This window comes from Schistocerca cancellata, chromosome 3, assembly GCF_023864275.1.
Source record: "Schistocerca cancellata isolate TAMUIC-IGC-003103 chromosome 3, iqSchCanc2.1, whole genome shotgun sequence".
NCBI classification, from domain to species: Eukaryota; Metazoa; Arthropoda; class Insecta; order Orthoptera; family Acrididae; genus Schistocerca; species Schistocerca cancellata.
In genome coordinates, this window is record NC_064628.1 from 231,090,627 (window position 1) to 231,115,668 (window position 25,042).

The 25,042-nt window shown below is 43.2% G+C and overlaps 1 pseudogene; it reads left to right on the forward strand.

The window, feature by feature from the left end:
* The first annotated feature begins 259 nt into the window (after nt 1–259).
* On the forward strand, nt 260–377 carry LOC126177356 (5S ribosomal RNA; annotated as a pseudogene).
* The last annotated feature ends 24,665 nt before the right edge of the window (nt 378–25,042 follow it).

Genomic DNA, 25,042 nt, shown 5'->3' on the forward strand with positions numbered 1-25,042 from the left:
GAAAGTGAAGAGCACGTACTATCCATGATACATTTGTTACTGTATCAACAGAAGGGGGAGTTCCTAACCAGGAGTTGTATTACATAGTTTCATCGGTGGGCTTTTTTAGTCTAGTTTTTCAATTTCTGTGTGTTAGTTTAATACTTAATAGACACTGTTCTCGCGGTTTCGTTTGTGTCAGAAAGTAAACCGACTTTTGTGACATATTAGAACTACGTAATCACGAGAGAATAATTTAGTCTCACCTGTGTGCATTGGTGCCAACGGCCTTGCCGCAGTGGTAACACCGGTTCCCATCAAATCACCGAAGTTAAGCGCTGTCGGGCTGGTCTAGCACTTCGATGGGTGACCATCCGATCAGCTGAGTGCTGTTGGCAAGGGGCGTGGGGCGTGCACTCAGTCCTTGTGAGGCAAACTGAGGAGCTACTTGATTGAGACTTAGCGGCTCTGGTCTCAGAAACTGACATACGGCGGTCACACATGCCCCTCCATATTCGCATCCAATGACGCCTCTGAGCTGCCGGTCGGTACCGTTGCGCCTTCATGGCCTGTTCGGGAGAAGTTTAGGAAGAGAGTTTTTTGTGCATTGGTAGTTTAGTCTTTGAATATCCTCGTGTTAATCAGACTTATTAGACATAGTTCTTCCGTTTTTGTCAGTGTCTGCAGTAAAGTTCTGCCATGCTGTCGATAGTTCTTGTGAGTGGTATAGTGTGGTTTTCCACTGTCCTTAATATGGATAGGGAAAGTGAGTGATGTGTGCGGATGTGAGCCAAGTTGGTTACATTTCGCTCTCAGCTCCAGGCTGTGTTGGCTTCAGTTACACAGCTTGGGGATGCAGTGGATGTGCATCACTCTTGTGGGCTGGCTGTAAGGATCAAAAGGACTTTCTGCACGACCTACGAGTATGCTGATCGGTCTGCACCAGTAGCAAACCCAGTTACTGTGCGCATTGAGGCTGATCACTCACATGTGGTCGAGTGGGAAGTCACCTGACGTAGTGGCAGGCTGCTAAAGACTACCCAGAAAGGGGTGGGGGCATAAGACCTCCCCAGTCAGTCTGACAAACAGCTTCCAGTTGCAGGCTGTGGCTAACACTGTCCCTCAGCCATATTAATTCGGTTGTCCTATTTCAGAAGAAACCTCTGAGACTACAAGATGTGGGCGGTCGCAAAAGGTGGGATTATTGGTAGTTGGGAGCTCGAATGTTAGGCGCATTATGGGACCCCTTAGGGACATAGGTGCCAAGTAGAGGAAGAAAGCCAACGTGCACCGCTTTGGATAGGAAGAGATACTCTCTGGTTTCGAGCGGCTGTCAGAAGAGGTAAAGACTGCTAGTGTTGCTTGTGAGATGAGAGCAGGACTTCTGGTACAGAGCCGAGTGGAGGGTCTGAAGCAGAGGCTCAGGCACTTCTGCAAACTTGTAAGCTGCAGATTTCTTGACTTGTGCCACAGTGTGGTGGGGCTGTTCTGATAAATAGGTCGGGAGTCCACTACACACAGGAGACGGTTACAGAGGTAATGGGGGCTGTGTGGCATGGAATAAGCGGTTTCTTGGTTTAGATGGTCTCGTGGAAACACAAAAAGGGCTTCAGTCTCAAAGGGTGCAGGTCGAACACGGGAAGAACGTAGATCTAGGAATCACTGGTATAACAATTTAAATTGTCGTAGCTGTGTTGGGAAAGAACCAGAGCTCCAAGCGCAAATAGAAAGCACCAATGTTTAAATGGTTATAGGCGCTGAAGCCGGAAATAATTTCAGCCGAAAGTTTTGCGAAGGACTTAACGGTATCTAGAAAGCATAGGCTACATACAGTTGACGGCTGCGTGTTTGTTGCTATTAGAAATAGTTTGTCTGGTAGCAAAATTGAAGCAGATAGTTTCTGTGAGTTAGTACAGGAAGAAGTCATTTTTGGCAACGGGAGCAAAATACTAGGATCGTTTTACCGATCTCCCAACTCAGACGATTCAGTTACTGAAAGGTTCAAAGAAAACTTGTGTCTAAATTCAAACACGGACCCAACTCATACAATTATAATTGATGGTGACTTCAATTCACCCTAAGATATGTTGGTGAAAATATATGTTTCAATCCGAAAGTACGCATAAAACATCACCCGAAATTGTGCTAAACGTATTCTCTGACAATTATCTCGAGCAATTAGTTCATGAGCCCACTCGCCTAGTAAACGTTTGTGAAAACGTACTTCACCTTTTAGCAACACATAATCCTGAGCTAACAATAGGTATCAAAACGGATACAGGGATTAGTAAACGCAGGTTTGTCGTCGCGAGACTGAAGACTGAAATTCCCGGATCCTTCAAAAATAAACAAAAGATATGTCTATACAGGAAAACATATAAAATTCACTTGATGCTTTCCTGAGAGACAATCTCCACTCCTTCCGCATTAACAATGTAAGTGTAGACCAGATGTGGCTTGACGTCAAAGAAATAGTATCGACAGCAAGTGAAAGATTTATACCAAATAAATTAAAAACCGACGGACCTGATTCCCCTTGGTACACAAAACAGACTAGAACACTGTTGCAAAATCAATGAGAAAAGCATACCAAATTTAAATGAACGCAAAATCCCCAAAATTGGCTATCTTTTTCAGAAGCTCGAAATTTAATGCGGACTTCAGTGCGAGCTGCTTACAGTAGTTACTTTGTCTCGAAACCTGACAGAAAATCCAAAGAGATTCTGCTTATATTCTAAGTATGCTAGCGGCAAAGCACAATCAGTGCGTTCTCTGCGCGATAGCAATGGAAGTACTATCGATGATATTGCTGCTAAAGCAGAGCTACTAAGCACAATTTTCCAAAATTTCTCCACCAAGGAAGATGAAGAAAATATTCATGAATTCAAATCAAGAACAGCTGCCAACATCAATAACTTTGAAGCAGATGTCCTCGGAGTAGTGAAGCAATTTAAGTCACTTAATAAAAGCAGGTCTACCGGTCCAGAGTGTATACCAATTAAGTTTTTTCATAGTATGCCGATACAATAGCTCCATACTTAACAATCATATACAACGGCTCGCTCGACGAAAGATCCACACCCCGAGACTAGAAAGTTGCATAGGTCGCATCAATATTCAAAAAAGGCAATAGGAGTAATCCACTAAATTACAGGACCACGTCATTAACGTCGATAAGCAGCATGATTTTGGAACATACACTGTGTTCGAAAATTTTGGGTTACCTCGAACAGGACGGTCTGTTGACACACAGTCAACACGGCTTTAGAAAACATCTTTCTTATGAAACACAAATAGCTCTTTACTCACTCGATGTGTTGAGTACCATCGACAAGGAATTTCAGATTGATTCCGTATTTCTAGAATGCTTCTGACACACTACCTCACAAGCGGCTTGTAGTCAAACTGTGTGCTTATGGAATAGCGTATCAGATGTGCGGCTGGATTCGTGATTTCCTGTCAGAGAGGTCACAGTTTGTAGTAATTGATGGGAAGTCATCGAGTGGAGTTTGTGGCGTTAAGGTGGAGTTATAGGACCTCTGCTGTTCCTTACCTACGAGGGTTGGAGCTTTAATAGTGGCAACTATTTATTTACAGCTCGTACAAAATAGATACGTGTTTCAAAGTTTTACTGGCCTTCAGAGTAGTCACCAGCATTATGTATAACCCGTTGCCAGAGATGTGGAAGTCGTAGGATACTACTAGCAGCCGGCCGCGGTGGCCGAGCCGTGCTAGGCGCTTCAGTCCGGAACCGCGCGACTGCTACGGTCGCAGGTTCGAATCCTGCCTCGGGAATGGGTGTGCGTGATGTCCTTAGGTTTAGGTAGTTCTAAGTCTAGAGGACTGATGACCTCGGAAGTTAAGTCCCATAGTGCTCAGAGCCATTTGAACCATTCTTACTCTTAGCAGTGCCAGTTGTGTTGACAGTTCGAGCGACGCGGTCTGTTGCCCGGCAAATTTGCACCAGTTCTGAAGCGAATGCCGTGAAGTGTTTCCTTCAGTTTAGAAATCGAGTTGAACTTATGAGGTCTGAAGTCAGGGGGGTGCAGTAGTTGGTATAGTATTTAGGAGCCTCATCAGTCAAACAAATCAGTAACAGCTTTCACTGTAAGTGCTTGAGCATTGTCCTGAAAAATGATGGTCAGGTCCTGCAGAAAGTATCTTCACTTCTGTCTCAATGCTGTTCATTTTTGGAACACAACCTACGAACAGCAACCTACGACCAGCAATCTGTTAATGATTTGTTTGACTGATGGGGCTCGTAAGTGCTATACCACCTACTGCACTCTCCTGAGTTAAGCCCTCGTGAGTTCAACTCGATTTCTAAACTGAAGGAAACACTTCACGGCAATCGCTTCAGAACTACTACAAATTCGTCGGGCAATAGACCGCGCCGCTCGAACTGTCAACACAACTGCTAAGAGTATCCTACGACTTCCACATCGCTGGCAACGGGTTACACACAACGCTGGTGACTCCTTTGAAACTCAGTAAAACTTTGAAACACGTATCTATTTTGTACGAGCTTTAAATAAATGGTTGCCACTATTAAAGTTCCAACGCTCGTATATAAACGATTTAGGAGACAATCTGAGTAGCCGTCTTAGGTTGTTTGCAGATGATTCTGTCTTTTATCGTGCAGTTAAGTTATCAGAAGATCGAAACCAATTGCAAAACGATTTAGAGAAGATATCTGTAAGGTGCGAAAATTGGCAATTGGCTCTAAATCTAAAAGGAATCTGTAAATTTAGGTTACACGTTAAATAAATCTAACGTAAAGACTGTAAGAACTAAAGACTGCGTTTTATTGGAAGAACACTTAGAAAATGCAACAGATCTACCAAAGTGACTGCCTACACTACACGTGTCCGTCCTCTTTTGGAGTACTGCTGCGCGTTGTGGGATCCTTACCAGACAGGATTAACGGAGCACAACGAGAAAGTTCAAAGAAGAGCGGCACCTTTTGTGTTATCGAGAAATAGGGTAGACACTGTCAGGCACATTATATAGAATTTGGGATGGAAATCTATAAAAAAAAGACTTTTTCATTATGGCATGATCTTATCACGAAATTTCATTCACCATCTTTCTCATTCGACTGTAAAAATATTTTGTTGATGTCGACCTACATAGGGAGAAACTATCATCATAACAAAATAAGGGAAATCAGAGCCCACAGGGAAAGATATAGGTGTTCAAATTTTTCCGTGCGCTTTTCGAGAGTGGAATAACAGAGATTTGTTGTGAAGGTGGTTCAATGAACCTCTGCCAGGCACTTAAGTGTGATTTGCAGAGTATCGATGTAGATGTAGAGTTAGTATCTTACAAAACGCCCGTTATTCTTTCAATTAGAGTTAATGTTATTTTTTAACTTTAGCACAATTTCAAATAGGGGATATACCTGTCGCGATATCTAATGGTCTTGCTGGGCTATTTACTTCCTCTCGAGAGCAGGCAGTGCATCTCTATTGACAAATTACACTAAGCGCAATGTCATCTCCAGTTGGTAAGAGAATATAATGAGATTTGACCCTACGATTTATTAAAATGCGCAACAGAATCTGGCTTAATGACTTCAGCACAAATGATAAGGAAGTGAATTCCACTGGTAATTGAAAAAGCCATATCTGAAGCAGGGCAGCATGCTCCTCAATCACAGGAAGTATTAGGGAGCGGAAATTTGGAAATTTGTCGTAAGGTCTTATGGGACCAAACTGCTGAGGTCATCGGTTCCTGACCTTATGCACTACTTAATCAAACTTAAACTAACTTACGCGAAGGACAACACAACGAAGGGAGCCGCGTGGACTGTGACAAGACGCCCGAGACCGCGCGGCTAAGGGGGCAGTAAAATGTGCATAGGCGAAAAGACTAGCGAAACATATTCCTTGAAAAAGAACATTTATTAACACGAGGTATTCTCTCCTCGAAGTTTATCAATCATTTAAAAAGCAAAAATCACCTTTATAAAAATGGTTGAAATGGCTCTGAGCACTACGGGACTTAACTTCTGAGGTCATCAGTCCCCTAGAACTTAGAATTACTTAAACCTAACTAACCTAAGGACATCACACACATCCATGCCCTAACTAACCTAAGGACATCACACACATCCATGCCCGAGGCAGGATTCGAACCTGCGACCGTTGCGGTCGCGCGGTTCCAGACTGTAGCGCCTAGAACCGCTCGGCCACCTCGCCGGCTTCAACTTTTTATTTTGGTTTCTTATGGGGGTTGATTTCTTAACAAATTTCATGGAGATTACTCCGTAAGCAAAGGATCGTGCCATCAGAAAGAGGACACACGGTTGCTCTTGTCAGCACATTAAAAATTCAACCACATTGGAAGAAAAACACTACAAGAGTGCCATAGCTGCGCAGTTCCCCCATAGTCACGCAACGCTGTCTGACCGGGAGGAGGGGGAAACTGCGAACGCGCTGCATTTAAATGATAATTGAGTTGCACTGCTTTCGACTTGGTTTTCTATTTCACATTTCTCAACAACACAGATCACCAACAAAACAAACTTTCAGTATTATTTCATTATTTTTTGGGCGCTGAAGACGTAATGTAATTTTTATCTGGTAACAAACTGTCGGCGTACACACAGATGTGGACAATTTCACAGAGTTTCGCATGCAGGTTGCCACGTAACGTTTCATAATCGAAAAAAACATCATTCACACACATACATTGACCGAAATATTGTAGCTCTTTTGCAACCTCATTATGGAGGCATGGAAACTCTGCCTGAGGAAAACGAAGTACATGTCCTGAACAATCGTAACGTAAAAGGATTTGTCATTAAAAGGGTTATTACTTGTAGATCAGTCAGTTACATCTGCTTACAGACAGGAACACTTTCATCTGAAACGTTAAATGGCCTCGAAAACAGCTTGGAAATAGATGTAAGATTGACAGTGTCCTCAGAACATTCAGAAAACTATCCTTGTAATTCTTTCAAGGCAACCTTAAATTCTTCAAATCTCGCGCATTCTTTCATGTCAGTGGACTTAGGGACCTGGATCATGTTTGTCGCAATTTGTCCCTTCTACAGTGCGATTTTCTTTTTAACTGCATCCCAATCATATCAGAAATAAGCTGTTTCACACCTTGTAGTGTCGTATTGTGGGCAGTGTTCTGACAAGTCCACTTAAAATGCGATGTCTGCAAACCATTTTAGATGCCCTAAGCTACGGTCGCAGGTTCGAATCCTGCCTCGGGCATGGATGTGTGTGATGTCCTTAGGTTAGTTAGGTTTAAGTAGTTCTAAGTTCTAGGGGACTGATGACCTCAGATGTTAAGTCCCATAGTGCTCAGAGCCATTTGAACCATTTTTGATGCTCTAATTTTCGTTTCTGCACTTCTTTTCCCTTTATGAATTCAACAATAGCGAGTTTCAAATCGAAAAATCGTTCCAGCTTGCCCCATGATTTAACCAACGTACTTAGCAATGAAATTCAAAGTCTCTATGCTTTTCTTTCAGTTCCATCAAAAACTGTTTCAACTGACAGTGGAACAATGCGTGAGTTCTCAGAAATATTGCTATTAGCACCACCAATTTCTTCGTTTGATGCATCCCTGAAATTTAACGCCTGGTGTACTGAACAACGAATCCCAACAGGCTTTTGTTGTAATGTTTTGCTCTTTCATTATCAATAAAATCTGTAAATTCTTTCTGCATGGTATTCTAATGTTGTTTCATAGCAAATCTGCAGTACCCGTCGATTATGCAACTGCATAGTCGATATTGAGAACTCTCATCTGTTTCTCCTGTCATACCTGTTCAGTTATAAAGACTTGTACGACAGATCGCTAGACTGCCTTTTTTCGCGCACACAGCCACTGGAGATGTGAACTTCCTTCATGTCACGAGCAAATCGCGAAGGATTGTTCCAATTGAAAAATTCTCACACATGGCCCGCACAAATTCCTTGCGTGCGGCCGGTTTGGCCGGCCCTGCACAAGAAGATAACTTCGCTAGTAATTCCCACGAATCACGTGTAGTATCCATCAAACCTGACTTCTGAGCATTAATTCTGATTATGAAAATCTATAGAACACAATGAAGAATTCCAGCATTCACCATCGTCTTTATTTACTATCGCCAGCCTACCACCCAGTGCTTCGATTGTTGCTTTGACTTTGGCTTCATAGTGAATCCAAATACAATCTACATTATTAATAAGAGAAAACCCTACAGATTTCTCCTAAAATTGTCACATTCTGCTTGTAAATATTCTGGACCGAGTACAACATACATATATTCAAGTGCATATTTTGCCTAGGGTATATAATACAGCTGAGGTGCTGGATGTCGGGGAAGTGACGTAAATACTGGGTGATAAAAGTCAGTATAAATTTGAAAACTTAATAAACTGCTGAATAATGTAGATAGAGAGGTAAAAATTGACAGACATGATTGGAATGACATGGGGTTTTATCAGAACAAAAAAAAAAAAAACAAAGTTCACAAAATGTTCGACAGATGGCGCTGGACATCAAAACGTCAGTCACTGTGCATGACAATCGTGTGTAAAAGGAGCTGTAATGAGAGAGAGAATCATGATTTCTACCTCACCCTTTATGGTCGTCCCATCCAACTCACTCCCACCCTGAAATAACTTGGCCTGACCCTCGACCGACACCTCACCTGGACCCATCATCTCCAGACCATCCAGCAGAAAGCCCACTCCCACCTCCGCCTTCTGAAACTCCTGTCTGGCCAGACATGGGGATTGCATCCTTCTACCATCCTCCACACCTACAAATCCCTCATCCGTCCTATCCTCTGTTAGGCCAGCATTGCTTGGATCTCCGCCCCCACCCACTTTTACGAGGCCCTCCAAATCCTTGAACGCCATGCACTCCGCCTTACCTTCTGTATCCGCCTTCCTTCCCCCACACGGCTTCTGTATGAACTGATCCCCTTCCCCCACCTCCTCCTGTTCCTCCAACATCTCCGCATCCTTTACATTGTCTGCAGACTTGACCCCCCCCCACCTTTTGGTTCCCTCCTTCCTCTCCACCCCCGCCCGTTGCCGCGCCTCTATCACTGTATCCCTTCCTCTCTCCACCTCCACACCCTCCATCTCCTTCATCAGGGCAATTTCCAACGCCTCCCCCCCACAGATGACGAACTTCACTGTGACATCTACCCTTCCTTCCAACTATAACCTGGCCTTGTTCCCTCCCCCCTCCCCAGGGCCCCCTTTTTCCTCTCCCCTCCTTCTCCCAGAGCGGATTTTCCTCCTTCCCCCCCCTCCCCCTGAGATCCTGCACCCCATACTTGCCTCTTTCCTTCCCACATCCCTCCCTACCTGGTCCTCTTCAGCGCGCCCCCCGCTCATCTCCCCCTCTCTTCCCCTCCCTCCCTTCTTCCAGTGTCCCTCATCTCCTTACGCCTGGCAGATCCTCTGTTTTGATCATCCTTGAGGTTCGCCGTCAGTGTTTGTAATGTGCTACGCCATCCGTCGATACCTTTTATGCTCCAGTCCTACTGTGCCTTGTGTTCTTTCAATTGTCGCAGTGTGTGGCTTTTTGTGTGTGCTACTTTTAAACAATTTTTTATCTCCATTTTACAGTCACCCCGTTTTCTTGTCTATTGCCTTCCATGATGTTCCCCCTTTTTTATATCTATGTTCACCATATTCTCTCCTTTGTTATTTTTAAATGTCTTCTATTGTTTGTTCTATGTCTTTCGGCTGAAGAGCAGCGCATATGCTGCTGCCAGCCCGCCCCGATGCGGAATTGAAATACAATAAAGAAAAAAAAAAGATAGAATCAGATGCGCCAGCAGTCGCAGCATGTTGACGTTACCTGAAAAGGTGCTTTTAGTGAAGCTGTATTATCAGAATGGGGAATGTGCTAGTTCAGCGTTACGATCCTATCACCATGGGAAGGGGATTCGAACGGGTAAAGGTCCGTTGACAAATGCAGCTGTGGCGAGAATGATTTCGAAGTTCGAAGCCACGGGTTGTTTAGACGATAGACCCCGTAGTGGCCGACCGAGCACAAGGCGCAATGGTGCTGAGACAGTTCAGGAAGAAATGGAGACTGTAGTGGGTGCGTCTGTGCACGGGGAAGTCAACGCTCGTGCAGTCGCACGTCGCACCGGCATTCCATACACTACTGTCTGGTTGGCACTTAGGCGTACCCTCGATGCTATCCGTACAAAATCCATCGGCATCATGAACCGTTTCCTGGCGATTTAGTGAAGCGGAGGTCATTTGCGGTGTGGGCGTTTCAAAAGATGGCGGAAGATGGCGATTGGTTGAGTAACGTGTTGTGGACTGACGAAGCTCATTTCAAGCTCCGAGGATCTGTCAACCCCCACAACTGCAGAATTTGGGCTACCGAAAATCCTAGAACTGTCGTGGAAACTCCATTGCACGACGAGAAAGTCACCGTATTGGTTGGATTTACCACATCTACCCTCATCGGGCCTTTTTCTTCGAGGAAATGCGTGATTCTGATTTACCGCGACGTGTGAGAGGTACGCCTATATGTTACAGAATCGCATCATCCCCAGCCTGTTTATGCAGAATGGCGCTCCACCCAATATTGCTAGACGCGTGAAAGATCTCTTGCGCGCATCGTGGTGACGATCGTGTGCTCAGCCGCCAATTTCATCATGCTTGACCTCCCAGGTCCCCAGACCTCAGTCCGTGCGATTATTGACTTTGGGTCACGTTAAGTCGCAAGTGTATCGTGATTGACCGACATCTTTAGGGATGCTGAAAGACAACATCCGACGCCAGTGCCTCACCATAACTCCGGACATGCTTTACAGTGCTGTTCACAACATTATTCCTCGACTACAGCTATTGTTGAGGAATGATGGTGGACATATTGAGCATTGCCTGTAAAGAACATCATCTTTGCTTTGTCTTACTTTGTTATGCTAATTATTGCTATTCTGATCAGATGAAGCGCCATCTGTCGGACATTTTTTGAACTTTTGTATTTTTTTGGTTCTAATAAAACCCCATGTCATTCCAAGCGTGTGTGTCAATTTGTACCTCTCTATTTACATTATTCCGTGATTTATTCAGTTTTCAAATTTATACTGACTTTTTGATCACCCAGTATAATTTCATACTGTGGTCTTCCATTAACATATCATGAACTTTTTCGATGGTTTGCTGCCGAGCAAGGTGATGTAGAGGTTGGGACACAGGTCTCGTATTTGGCTGATCCATGCCCAATCTGTGCTCAAACTCCGTTTTCCATTTATAGACGAAATTCTAAATCTTCTTCATGTTCTTGCTTACCACCTCCAGAAGTTCTCTGTATGGTTGTAGGTAATCTCAAAACCCATTTCACTGAAAATACACTCTCCGTCCAAAAAGTTCCGAAATTGAATTTATTGCCTGCTTATTAGCTACGTCAGCGCAGTATCTACGATTGCAACTTAACTAACAACTGTAAACAATAGATGTGCATTAGACCAGTCGGTTCTGGGCAGCAGTGTTAAATAGTGGACGTGCGGCTGAAGTGTGCCAAAGTTGTTGTGTCACAAATCACAATGGAGCAACGAACTGAACATCTCTAAATCAAATGCTCAAGACTTCATCCAAAATGTTTTGAAGAAGAAAGAGTGTATGAAGTTTGTTCCGCATACCTTGATTTTCGAACAAAAACTACGGCACGTGGACGCCTGCTGCGATTTTATTCACATCTAAAACATGGACAATTCTTTTTCTGGAAAAAGTTGTCACTGCTGACAAGAATTCGTTATCAGTACGAACCTACCGCAAAAAGACAAAGTGCAGAAATTCATATGAAGGATCAACGCTTTGATGACATAACTTAATTTAAGACTTAGTGACACGCGCGAGTTGAGCACTATTCCAAAGAAGGACTTTTATACATCTACATCTATATGATTACTCCACAATTCACGATTAAATGGCTGGCAGAGGGTTCATCGAACCACTAGCAAGCTATTTCTCTACCGTTTCACTCTCGAACAGCGCGGGGAAAACGAACACTTAAATGTTTCCATGCGAGCTCTGATTTCTCTTATGTTATGATGACAGATGTGAAAATTACCGAACAATCAGTTTAATAAGCCACAGCTGCAAAATACTAACACGAATTCTTTACAGACGAATGGAAAAACTAGTAGAAGCCGACCTCGGGGAAGATCAGTTTGGATTCCGTAGAAATACTGGAACACGTGAGGCAATACTGACCTTACGACTTATCTTAGAAGAAAGATTAAGGAAAGGCAAACCTACGTTCCTAGCATTTGTAGACTTAGAGAAAGCTTTTGACAATGTTGACTGGAATACTCTCTTTCAAATTCTAAAGGTGGCAGGGGTAAAATACAGGGAGCGAAAGGCTATTTACAATTTGTATAGAAACCAGATGGCAGTTATAAGAGTCGAGGGGCATGAAAGAGAAGCAGTGGTTGGGAAGGGAGTAAGACAGGGTTGTAGCCTCTCCCGATGCTATTCAATCTGTATATTGAGCAAGCAGTAAAGGAAACAAAAGAAAAATTTGGAGTAGGTATTAAAATCCATGGAGAAGAAATAAAAACTTTGTGGTTCGCCGATGACATTGTAATTCTGTCAGAGACAGCAAAGGACTTGGAAGAGCAGTTGAACGGAATGGATGGTGTCTTGAAGGGAGGATATAAGATGAACATCAACAAAAGCAAAACGAGGATAATGGAATGTAGTCGAATTAAGTTTGGTGATGTTGAGGGTATTAGATTAGGAAATGAGACACTTAAAGTAGTAAAGGAGTTTAGCTATTTGGGGAGCAAAATAACTGATGATGGTCGAAGTAGAGAGGATATAAAATGTAGACTGGCAATGGCAAGGAAAGCGTTTCTGAAGAAGAGAAATTTGTTAACATCGAGTATAGATTTAAGTGTCAGGAAGTCATTTCTGAAAGTATTTGTATGGAGTGTAGCCATGTATGGAAGTGAAACATGGACGGTAAATAGTTTGGACAAGAAGAGAATAGAAGCTTTTGAAATGTGGTGCTACAGAAGAATGCTGAAGATTAGATGGGTAGATCACATAACTAATGAGGAAGTATATAATAGGATTGGGGAGAAGAGAAGTTTGTGGCACAACTTGACCAGAAGAAGGGATCGGTTGGTAGGACATGTTCTGAGGCATCAAGGGATCACCAATTTAGTATTGGAGGGCAGCGTGGAGGGTAAAAATCGTAGGGGGAGACCAAGAGATGAATACACTAAGCAGATTCAGAAAGATGTAGGTTGCAGTAGGTACTGGGAGATGAAGAAGCTTGCACAGGATAGAGTAGCATGGAGAGCTGCATCAAACCAGTCTCAGGACTGAAGACCACAACAACAACATGATGACCATTTCTTCCCACGAAGGTGGGCGCCAACTAAATATATTCGTACTTGGAGGAGAAAGTTTGTGACTGAAATTTCATTAGAAGTTCCAGCCTCAACGAAAAACGCCTATGTAAAAAAGTGATTGCCCCCTCCCCGCCCCAACAAAAAATGCTTGTCATATCAGCGACACTTTGTAATAAAATCCAGATTGCTGCCGTAATAATTTAGTGTTTTTATTGTGACAGATCCGTTTCGGCTAGACTGCCATCTTCAGACCACCTGTGAAATTTACACAATATTTTATTATAATGTTGGTTATCATATTTTTCACATGTACAAATTTTGTACTTCCGTCCATATACAATCAGTCGTTGCAGTGAGTCTGTAGTTTATTACAACGTGATGTAGATTTAGGATTCTTATGCAATAAGCTGTTTTGTGGTTTGCTGCTGTTGTTAATCGTCCTTTCTCGTAATTTTTATAATTCGACATTTTATCGTCAGATTTGACAGAATGACAGTTGTGACAGTTGGTCAGAGATGCTATATGGTTTCAGTTGCTGTGATGTGATGTTATTCTGGGCTGTATTTATGATCGTGGTTTCATGTTTGTAATCGATGTTTCTGTGGTCTGTGGATAGTCGTTCGTGTCTATCACTTATCGTTGCTTATCAATGAAATGTTTGTTTTAAATCAGTTCGTTCATATAAGGTGTCATCAGGGCATTGTATTGTGTGTATGTAGATTTCTATCTTTTCAAGTACGTTTATTATTAAACTTTACGTAATGTACGTAAAATGTTCATTACTAATTCCATTCGTTCCGCGTTGTTGTTATCATCCTTTAGCTAGAAGGATTATTTTCGCTAATTCTTGCGTGCTCTCGGTATCTTGTCCTTAAGTTGCGCCCTGTCTGTCCTATGTAAAATTTATTGCAACCCTGTTTTTAGATTTTGTATGTGCCTGGGTTTGTGTATATTGGTAATTTTGTTTTTCCTGAGTTAAGTCTATGGCGGATATTGTTGTTGGTTCTACACGCGAATTGAATATTTGTTCATTCATTAGTGCTTTTGTTTGATATTGTGCTTAAATATGTTATTGGTATATATGCTGGTTTAGTCGTTTTTGGTGTTTCTGTGGATAATCTTATGTTCCTGTGAATTTTTGGTTGCGTAGATGTATGATAGTTCTTTTGTCTATCTACATTAATGTGTTTGGGTTGAAACCATTTTGTTGATTTGTTATACATCGAAATGTATCAAATTCTTTTCGTATGGCAAATCGGTTTAGTGGTAGATTTTGTACTCTGTTGATCATGACTTGGAGGTACGTGTGCTTGTGAGTCCTTGGGTGGCATGAATTAGCATGTGTGATGCTGACCTCTGTTGTGTGTTTTCTGCAAATTTCGAAAATGTGTGAATTATTGTTGTTAGTGTTTGTGAGATCCAGGAAGTTAATTGATTTATCCATTTCTGTTTCCATTGTAAAGTGCAGTTTAGTGCTTGATAGATATGTTTGATGTCAAGTTTATCTTCATCTATGAGGGCAAGCGTGTTCTCCACGTATATAAAATAATAGGTAAGCTTCTTGATTGGGAAATTTGCGGGTGCAGAAAATTTTTCTTCTGATGTATTTGAGAAAATATCAGCTAAGATGCTGGCAATACTGCAACCCATAACTATTCGTCTAATTTTTCTACATTGGAGAGGTTATTCTGTATGACTGCAGTTACTTCTTGGATTGGTATATTTGTATACGGTTTGGTTATATCAAAGGATATTAGTTTTCGATCAGGTGGAATTTTGATTCTCTTTATTTTTTGTGCCAGTATATGTGAGTGTTTTTTTATAGTGAATCTGGTATTGAATGTATGTAATTGCCGTTCGGGATAGCCGCGCGGTCTCAGGCGCCTTGTCACGGTCCGTGCGGCTGCCCCCCCCCCCCCCCCCCCTGTCGGAGGTTCGAGTCCTCCCTCGGGCATGGGTGTGTGTGTTGTCCATAGCGTAAGTTAGTTTAAGTTAGATTAAGTAGTGTATGGGCTTAGGGACCGATGACCTCAGCAGTTTGGTCCCATAAGAACTTACCACAAATTTCCACATTTTTCCAATTGTATTTAATTTTGAGAGTAATCTCTCCAATTTCTTGCTGGTAAGTGTGACTGTTAATACTGGTAACAGCTGGAGAAGCTGGAATAAGAGGTTTATGAAGCTTTGCTTGCCCATGTAGTCGCGGTGTTCTTGCGTTCATTGCAGTACTTCGTGCAGAGTCTCATACACACTAAGCATCACACGCAACCCTGCCCAAATGGACCATAAGGAAACGTAGTCACTTAAAGTCACATACCGACAACATCACATACAAATGCACAATATACACAAAAAACGCGCTTCAAAATGGGAATCGCAGGCTTTCAAAACCATTTGTAACGTATCAAATCAGTTTAAATCATTTTGCAATTGGTTTTGAACATCTGATGACTTTACGGGACTGTAAATGACAGACCATCTGCAAACAATCTAAGAGGGCTACTCAGATTGTCTCCTAAATCGTTTACAAGTATATAGATCAGGCACAGCAGAAGGACTATACCAATTTCTTGGGGAACGCGAGAAGTTACTTCTGTCTTACTTGATGACTTTCCGTCAGTTGCAACGAACTGCGGCCTATCTGACAAGAAAACACAAACCCAATGGCACAAGTGAAACGATACTTCGTAGGCACGTAATTTGAATATAAGTCGCTTCTGATGAATAGCTTTTAGGCAATGCCTAAAATGTGACTGCTAGCGGATTAAAACGTGTGAACGTAGGCCTGGCACTTGATTTTCATGTGTTAATTCAAGTGGAGAATGCCCAATTGCTTGGTAGTAGAATGCAATACACGTGATACGAGTGGGACTATTTATGCAGCATGATGGGCTACACTGACAGAAGGATGACTGGTGATTACGATCCTACCACTACACAAGTTGACGTGCGTATGGTTGGAAGGAAGGTGTCCGTAGTCGATAAGCGTGGAGAAGCGTTTCCGGATCGAACTTTAGGAGAGCATGTATTTACATTACACACTCAAGTGATGTGAGTAGCGGGAATTATGCTGTGCGTTAGCGACAGCGACAGAGAGATTGTGAGTTGGTGCCTGCATGTCGGAGCTTCATACCATGAATTTGTAAGCTATTTACGCAATCATAGTGTAAATACGAGTAATTTAGAACGATGTCGACTGCATTGGTATGAAATCCATGGAGATTGAGTATACTGACAGAATATCCATGTCTGTAATTGCGCCGCTAGGACTGTAAGCGCTTCAGGCCTGTAGATAGCAGTAGTGTGCAGGATATTGTAGAATGGACTGAGTGTAATGTAAATACACATAAATAAATAATTTTATGTCCTGCAAAATTGTTCTTATTTACCCACAATCCTATCACTCAATATTTTAAAGCCACAGCTCGCTAGAGGGAAACAATAGCATTGTTACCAAAGACACAGGTAGGTATGCGCTCCAGTCCCGCCGCCACCATCGTGTTAGACGTATCTACGTACAAAATAGTTATTATTTTCCCAAATCCCCATCCTTCCATTCAAATGGTCATACATCTACAGGTCGCCACAGAGAAAGAATAACATTTCCATTGCTGTTTCCATTAATGTAACCTGTCACATGTAAAAAAATTACTAGATTGAGAAATTAGCAAACTGCAACAAATAGGAACAAAGTCACGTGCTTCTGTGCGATTCTCGATGGATTCGCATCTGGAGGGAACGTAAAACATGATTTTGGGATCCAAACATTGTAAAAAGAGATCGCGATCGAGAAGGATCCCCAATGGTGCGGGCAGGGATTTTGTTTACGACACGAACCACTCTTCATGAAATTGTACATTTGAATCAGCAAGGTTTAACTTCTTATCAGGTATCGTGACGAGACCTTGGGACCTCTTTTGCTGTTGTCGCGAGGTGCTGTGGGTCCAGGCCGGACGATAATGCTCGACCTCATAGAGCACGTCTGGTTGATGTTTTCGTGGAAATGGACGACACTGCACGGATGGCGTGGCCTGTTCGCTCTCCCGATTTTAATCCCATAGGGCATGTCTGAGATGCACTAGGGAGACGGCTTGCATCACATTAGCATCCAGCAACTACTCACCAAAACAGCGAGCAGCTCTGCAGGAAGAATGGGCGTTACTGCCTCAACATGAGACAAACATAATCGAAATGCTAGCAGACGGCATTTCCAGATGTAACCGAGAAATCAAGCGAAAATCGCCGTAAGTACAAACCAACATATTATTAACGAACTGTTTTCCGATGTTAAAGCAAACCAAAATGTAAATAACTTACTTACAGGCCACTGATGATGCTTTACCTCAATAAAGCGAAACGCCTCTGGTGAAAAAAGATCGAATTTTTGTAGTTGCAACGACAGAACAAAAAAACCCTCAAGAATTGTAAAGCAACTACGGACAACATCGGCACGCAAACGAAGAATTTTCCAAATTAATCTCGTAGGTGGGAGGAGAATGCAACAGAACTGCGCACTGCCTCTCAGCTGGAAGCTGTGAATGGAGTACCGACCTGAGAGCACACAACTGTTTTCAAACGATCACTTTGGGCTCTAGGCATTATTACTAACAATCGTATGCCCAGCCCCCACCCACTGGTACCTGGGCGTGCAAACATATTGGGCAACGGAATGGAGTGGATCCTGGATCATCTTTACTGATTAATGTAGGATTTGGCTGACGCCTGATAATTAGTTGTAGAAGAGCGTGGAGGCGACCAGGTACCAACTGAAGCATCACATGTTCATCAGAGAGGAGGTTGAGTCATGTTTTTGCTGGTATCACGTACGGACCTCGGATGCCTTCCATCGCTCTCGAGGGTAGTTTAGGGGCAGTGCGATATCGGTACAGGATCCTATAGCTATTCCTCCCACTTCGTGGTGGGTCTGGTTTTCAAGAAGATAATGCAAAGCATGTCCACTTCAAGAAGAGTTTCCTTCAGGAGGCAGGAACCAAACTAAAGGAATGGCCTGTGGTATCTGCTGGCAGGAACCAGATTAAGCATGCTCTGGAGTATGGAGCGTGTCGTCGTAGGAGCCCTCCTCAAACAATGGGTAGTCTTAGGAAGGTGCCGTCAAAGGGTGGTAAGGCTTGCACAGCACCCTGTGAACAGCATGCCAAGCACATTACAGTGCTTAGCTTCTCCATGTTTGGGGGGTGCTATTCTTTCGCAACTGTACTCAGTTAATGAAAGTCCGCTTCAGTTGCTAATAGATGCCTTATTAAGTCCTCGACCGGTTCAGGCATTTATAGTCAGGTCATTTTCAGATCAACTTCAAAATGACCTGGTTTTTAAAGGTCGAGGACTTAATAAGGCACCTAGTAACAACTAAAGCGGCTTTTCGTTATTATGAGAGTGCAGTGGGTGGAGCAACACGGTTCTGCTCTTCATGTGCTACCGCTCATTGTGAAAATTTCGTGGCACAATTCCTCGCCAGGACAGTGCTCGTGTATACATGGCATGTTTCTCTATGAACTGTCTACGTGATGTTGAAGTACATCCCAGGCCCACAAAATCCCCAGAATTATCCCCGACAGATTGTATGTGCGACAAGCTCCGGTGTCACCTCTGTTGCAGTGTCAGTATCGAGATATCAAGGGCCAGATACAACAGATATGGGCCAGCCTGCCTTACGAGCGGATACGTCGGCTTTATGACACCCATCCGATCCGACTCAGGGCGCGCATGCATCGAGGCCAGAGGGGGTGCAATGTCGTACCGATTGTTGTTGTTGTGGTCTTCAGTCCTGAGACTGGTTTGATGCAGCTCTCCATGCTACTCTATCCTGTGCAAGCTTCTTCATCTCCCAGTATCTACTGCAACATACATCCTTCTGAATCTGCTTAGTGTATTCATCTCTTGGTCTCCCTCTACGATTTTTACCCTCCACACTGCCCTCCAATGCTAAATTTGTCCCACCAACCGATCCCTTCTTCTAGTCAAGTTGTGCCACAAACTTCTCTTCTCCCCAATCCTATTCAGTACCTCCTCATTAGTTACGTGATCTACCCACCTTATCTTCAGCATTCTTCTGTAGCACCACATTTCGAAAGCTTCTATTCTCTTCTTGTCCAAACTAGTTATCGTCCATGTTTCTGTTCCATACATGGCTACACTCCATACAAATACTTTCAGAAACGACTTCCTGACACTTAAATCTATACTCGATGTTAACAAATTCCTCTTCTTGAGAAACGCTTTCCTTGCCATTGCCAGTCTACATTTTATATCCTCTCTACTTCGACCATCATCAGTTATTTTACTCCCTAAATAGCAAAACTCCTTTACTACTTTAAGTGTCTCATTTCCTAATCTAATTCCCTCAGCATCACCCGACTTAATTTGACTACATTCCATTATCCTCGTTTTGCTTGTGTTGGTGTTCATCTTATATCCTCCTTTCAAGACACTGTCCATTCCGTTCAACTGCTCTTCCATGTCCTTTGCTGACTCTGACAGAATTACAATGTCATCGGCGAACCTCAAAGTTTTTACTTCTTCTCCATGAATTTTAATACCTACTCCGAATTTTTCTTTTGTTTCCTTTACTGCTTGCTCAATATACAGATTGAATAACATCGGGGAGAGGCTACAACCCTGTCTTACTCCTTTCCCAACCACTGCTTCCCTTTCATGCCCCTCGACTCTTATAACTGCCATCTGGTTTCTGTACAAACTGTAAATAGCCTTTCGCTCCCTGTATTTTACCCCTGCCACCTTCAGAATTTGAAAGAGAGTATTCCAGTTAACATTGTCAAAAGCTTTCTCTAAGTCTACAAATGCTAGAAACGTAGGTTTGCCTTTTCTTAATCTTTCTTCTAAGATAAGTCGTAAGATCAGTATTACCTCACGTGTTCCAACATTTCTACGGAATCCAAACTGATCTTCCCCGAGGTCGGCTTCCACCAGTTTTTCCATTCGTCTGTAAATAATTCGTGGTAGTATTTTGCAGCTGTGACTTATTAAACTGATAGTTCGGTAATTTTCACATCTGTCAACACCTGCTTTCTTTGGGATTGGAATTATTATATTCTTCTTGAAGTCTGAGGGTATTTCGCCTGTCTCATACATTGTGCTCACCAGATGGTAGAGTTTTGTCATGACTGGCTCTCCCGAGGCCGTCAGTAGTTCAAATGGAATGTTGTCTACTCCCGGGGCCTTGTTTCGACTCAGGTCTTTCAGTGCTCTGTCAAACTCTTCACACAGTATCTTATCTCCCATTTCGTCTTCATCTACATCCTCTTCCATTTCCATAATATTGTCCTCAAGTACATCGCGCTTGTATAAACCCTCTCTATACTCCTTCCACCTTTCTGCCTTCCCTTCTTTGCTTGAACTGGGTTGCCATCTGAGCTCTTGACATTCATACAAGTGGTTCTCTTCTCTCCAAAGGTCTCTTTAATTTTCCTGTAGGCCGTATCTATCTTACCCCTAGTGAGACAAGCCTCTACATCCTTACATTTGTCCTCTAGCCATCCCTGCTTAGCCATTTTGCACTTCCTGTCGATATCATTTTTGAGACGTTTGTATTCCTTTTTGCCTGCTTCATTTACTGCATTTTTATATTTTCTCCTTTCATCAATTAAATTCAATATTTCTTCTGTTACCCAAGGATTTCTATTAGCCCTCGTCTTTTTACCTACTTGATCCTCTGCTGCCTTCACTACTTCATCCCTCAGAGCTACCCATTCTTCTTCTACTGTATTTCTTTCCCCCATTCCTGTCAATCGTTCCCTTATGCTCTCCCTGAAACTCTCTACAACCTCTGGTTCTTTCAATTTATCCAGGTCCCATCTCCTTAAATTCCCACCTTTTTGCAGTTTCTTCAGTTTCAATCTGCAGTTCATAACCAATAGATTGTGGTCAGAATCCACATCTGCCCCTGGAAATGTCTTACAATTTAAAACCTGGTTCCTAAATCTCTGTCTTACCATTATATAATCTATCTGATACCTTTTAGTATCTCCAGGATTCTTCCAGGTATACAACCTTCTTTTATGATTCTTGAACCAAGTGTTGGCTATGATTAAGTTGTGCTCTGTGCAAAATTCTACCAGGTGGCTTCCTCTTTCATTTCTTACCCCCAATCCATATTCACCTACTACGTTTTCTTCTCTCCCTTTTCCTACACTCGAATTCGTACCGATAAGTACGCTTATACTATTAACTTCTTTGTAAACGATTCGATTTACAAAATATGGCGTTTCAGTCTTCGATCGCTATTCTTTATTTTCAGTTACCGGTTTCGGGCTAGCTGCCCATCTTCAGATCATATATTGTAGTTACAGAGTAACTTGTCCGTACAGAACACACGGTTCACTGTCATAACAGTGAACCGTGTGTTCTGTATGGACAGAACTCTACCGAATATAGGTAGCAGTGACTTCTATTCTTAACATAGTTTCACCCGTTTGTCAACTGAATGTGCTGTATGTGTGATCCTATACCTACTTCGCTTAAGTTCTGAACTTACTCAGTAATGGGTTAACTGAAAGAAACCCAAATGTGTTCACTGTTTGTTGCATTATAAAGGGAGGTCAAAAAGTTTCCTTTTGAGGGCGTGCCTTAGCGCGACTCCAGTGGGAGTATATAAGCACCGACATGTAGGCAAGCGACTAGTGTGGCATTCGTGTCTTTCCGACGTGCGTGCAGTAAATGCGGAAACGTGACCTACGGCGACGTTATCACCAAATGCGTCTAAAGAGGACCAACGCAAGGAAAGAAGGCAGACGAAGCGAGAAGGAGATAAAAAGCAGACAAGCACGGCAAGAAGGGCATTCCTGGGCAAGAGAAGTCCACTAGTATCAAACATAGGCCTTAATTTGAGGAAAATATTTCTGAGAATTTACATTTGGAGCACAGCATTGTATGGTAATGAAACATGGACTGTGGGAAAACCGGAACACAAGAGAATCGAATTATTTGAGATTTAGTGACAGAAGAATGTTGGTAATAAGCTGGACTGATGAGGTAAGGAATGAGGAGGTTCTCTGCAGGACCAGCGAGGGAAGGAATGGATGGAAAACACAGACAAGAAGAAGGGACAAGTTGTTAGGACATCTGTTAAGACATCAGTGATACCGTTCATGGTATTAGAAAGAGTTGTAGAGGGTAAACACTGTAGAGGAAAACAGAGACTGGATTATATCCTGCAAACTGCTGAGGACGTAGGTTGGAATTGTTACTCCAGTACTAAAAGGCTAGCACGGGAGAAAATTTGTGGCAGGCCACATCAAACTAAAATAAACAAATAAATGTACTTTAATCAAATGAAACAGCGTGGTTCGAGAGACTTGTGACAAGCACACTGAAGTGACAAATGAAAATTTGTACCAAGGGTGGGATTCGCACTCCGGTCTGCTGCTCACTAGGCAGATGCGTTTATCCATTGTAAGACCCTTACACAGTGACTTTGCATAGCTGTACGGGCTACCCTAGCACGCTACCGACCTCAGTCCAAATTCCCATTCATGTCTCAGCCCACTTGGTATCTCCTGTCGTTCGGTGCTAAGGAGCTATTCCAGTACAGTTGGAGGGTCTCTGCAGTGCTGTTCGAGTTTAGGGGGAATAGAAGTGGGCTGAGCTGTGAATGGGAATTTGGACTGAGGAGGGAGGTATGCCAGGGTAGTCCGTGCAACCGTGCAAAGCCACTGTGCCAGGGTGGCGTAGTGGTTAGCGCATCTGCCTAGTGGGCAGGAGACCTGGGTTCGAATTCCAGACATGCTAGAAATTTTCATTCTTCGTTTCAGTCTGCATATGTATATATGTACGTACGTTCCACATTTCCTCAACCTCTGGACCCATTTCAATCAGAACTGGTGCATATTCCACTTACCATCTGGGAAGAAGCACTGTGGGGTAAGAACCACGTACCTCCCCTAGAGGTGGGAGTGAGCGTGAACAGGGGGTGGCATAGAAGTATAGGCCAGAAAGGTCTGGCGCGATTTAAACTATATTTTATGCATACTTGACACATTTCTGTATTATTCGTTTGAAAATAATATGGGAGTAATATACCGCTATTACCCTTAATGGCTGACGTAATGTGAGAAGCTGTGAAACGTAAATATATTCGATAACGACTGATGTTAGAGAAACGTAAAAATATTCGATAACGATTGATAACAGTATCGAATCCATCGTCGTTGGGCTCATTAGAGACGTTCTGTAAGACGTTTCACCATAGGATTGGAGAGGGACTGGTATAAAGACAGTGACAGATTAGTGTACCTCTGTAGCGCCTGAAGCAGTTTCTAGCCAACTTTGCACACATGTCACTTGCAATATGGAAAAAATTACAGTGACAGTAAGACACTCCAATCACCCCTATAAGCGAGGGTGAGGGTGAAAAATGGGTGATATAAAAGCACAAATCAAGAACAACTTGGGCAATTTCAACCAACTTTGATACATACAAACATGACTAATTATTTGCTTAAAAATACTGTGGCATTAAGATACCTCAACTATCCCCACAGATGGGGGCCAGGATGAGAAGAGGGCACGTAAAATTGTTCCAAAAGGACGTGTTGGTGTTTACACTGGTGAGCCAAAACATTGTGACCACCTGCTTAACTGCTTGTTTGTCTGTCTTTGGAAAGAAATACATCACTGATTTTGCGTATCAGGGATTCGACAGTTTGGTGGTAGGTTAGTGGAGGTATGTGGCAGTACATTTCTAAGCACGGATCGTGTAATTCTATTAAATAACGGGCCGATGATTTGCATACCCGGTGGTGGCGCCCGTTAGCGGCCTAGGTGGTTTCCATAGGATTTACATCAGGCGAATTTCGTCGCCGAGACATCAACGTGAGTTCACTATGACGTTCCTCAAACCACTGTAACACGGTTCTGGCTCCGAGACACGGACAATTATTCTGCTCAAAGATGACATTGCCGTCGCGGAGGACATCAAGCGTGAAGGGATGCAGCTAGTTCGCAGCTGTCAGCGTGTCTTCGATCACCACCACAGGTCCCACGCAAGCGCAGGAGAATGTCTACCGTAGCATAATAGTGCCCTCACGAACCTGAGGTCCGTGGCGTTTATGGAAACGAAGCTCTCTTGTGGGGCAAAAATGCGATTCACCCGAAGAGCCGACACGTTTCCACCGATCGACGGTCGAATCCCGATGGTCCTGTGCCCACTGCAATCGTTATTGGCGGCGTCGTTGGGTCAACGTGTGTAGGGGTGGTCTGCTGCAGAGCTCCATGTTCAACAATGTACGATGAATGACGTGCTCCGAAACAGTTGTGCGTGCATCAGCATTGTGATCTTTCGGCAGAGATGCCACAAATCGACACTTGTCCTACTTTACAGAGCAGACAAGCCTCCGAACACCACCTTCTATGAAGAGTCGTAGACGTCCAACCATTTAGCGCCTAAAGGCAGTTTCACTGTTCTACTTTTTTCTGTAGATGCTCACGACAGTAGCACGTGAACATTCTACCAGCTTCACCAATTTCAAGATACTCGTTCATAGGCTCTGCGTAATAATAAGCTGTCCTTTGCCAAAGTTGCTTATGTCAATGGATTTTCACTTCTGCAGCCGATATCTTTTCTAGGACTATCCCGCGCCCGTGTCTGCTCCGCTTACCTACTTCTGTTACCGCATCACGTGCCCACAACGTCACCAGGCGACATCCAACGTCGCGGTGGGCAGTGGTCATAACGTTTTGGCTGGT